General features: G+C 34.3%; 1 protein-coding gene across 2 annotated transcripts in view; it reads right to left on the reverse strand.

Annotated features, from left to right (window-relative positions):
- Nucleotides 1-1,594, reverse strand: part of LOC106682016 (uncharacterized) — a 26,866-nt gene that overhangs the window by 4,395 nt on the left and 20,877 nt on the right. The gene's annotated exons all lie outside the window — the stretch shown is intronic.

The following is a 1,594-nucleotide window of genomic DNA, read 5'->3' on the forward strand; positions in this document are numbered from 1 at the left end:
CTTAGTATTCTTAATTCTTTTAGAACAATGATTCCTAAAATATTGCAAATGACTAAATTTACTACAAATTTCATAAGTTAAGTTTTATTCTACGACATTGGTTCCGGCGTTTTGGTTCTCGAAACGAGCCCAAATTTTTTTATTAAAGTGGTGTTTTATCTTTGGAAAGATTCGGCAATACTGAATGTTTGAGACGCCATGTACATCGAGTACGAGTAAATTGTGAAAAATTCAATTTTCAACCTCCCACACACCCGTGCGCTACGTGGTGAGCAAAAACTAAGAAGTTTTGTATTATAAATTTTTCGCTGCCTATATATTTGTTATTTTGAACGGAAATCTTTTGTTTTAAAACTAGCAGAGGATAAAATTGACTTCAAATTTGATGCGTAAAGTTTTATTCCATAATCGTTAGATCCGGCGCTATGGGTTCTAAAGGATGAGAAATATTTTTTAAACAATAATATTTTTCGCATGACTTATATTCTAGGACGATTGGTTCCGACGTTGAAATATTATTTCATTTTTCATGTAGTTTTGCAAAGCTTATTCTCCTTTCTTAATATCTTACGGATTTTTTTTTTAATTCATTAATATGCAAGTATCATGAGGGTACATTAACAGTTTTTGCCAAGGTCTATTATTTATGCCAATAGGTGTTTAGCTTTCAATGAAATAATGAATGTTTCAAGTTTAATTTGGGTTGAAGTATTTTTTTCCCTTTAAGCTAACCAAATTTGCTCAAAATATTTCAACTCCGGCACTTTAATTTTTTCTATTATTATGAACTTCAAAGTATTTTAATCAGGTTCCTTGATATTGAACAGACAGAAAGAAGCTAAGCACTTAGTTCGCTATCTATATTTAACTGGATAACTAATTGCTTTCATAAAGAAAGGGTACGCAAACTAGAACAGACCGAGCCACGATGCGAATAATACCTGCCTAGGAGCAATCTATTAGTCGGCCTAGCTTGTATTTACGGAAAAGGAATTGTCCCAGCCTCTGTGGGAACTGTGCTATGAAAATGGGCTGGGGTTTCTCTAATTCTGCCTCATTCTGCCCAAGAAAACTGGAACTGATTTCTATTCAACGCCGCTGAAAAGTTCCTAGCGGGCTTCAGTTGCCTTCGGAGAACTATTAATATACAGTATGGTCCAGTGGTCCCCAAGCGGTGGTACGCGGACCACAAGTGGACCGCGGGAGTTTCTGGCAACGCATATCGTTGTGAGGATATATGTTATAGCTGAATATTTTATATTATATATAATCTTTAAACATTCTTGAGACTGGTTATTATTGCTTAACCGTTTTTGTTTAACTGTGATTAAAAGTTTTAATTTTTAATTTAATATGAAGAATTGGTAAATTAGAGTAATCTTAGACTGAAATTAATGATCTGGGCAGAATAGCCTGTATGAAGTGTTTTAAAATTGATGTAGTTCTAAAATTGTATTTAAGATTTTCCTTACTTCCCCACTTATTCCTGTCGAACAGATCCGTTACTTAGGACTACATCTCGACAAACGACTGACATGGAATCCTCATACAAGACAGGAAACTGCTCGTCGATTTCGACTATTACAACATTTAC

Source organism: Halyomorpha halys, unplaced genomic scaffold, assembly GCF_000696795.3.
Source record: "Halyomorpha halys isolate HHAL.00 unplaced genomic scaffold, Hhal_1.1 Scaffold383.1, whole genome shotgun sequence".
NCBI lineage: Eukaryota > Metazoa > Arthropoda > Insecta > Hemiptera > Pentatomidae > Halyomorpha > Halyomorpha halys.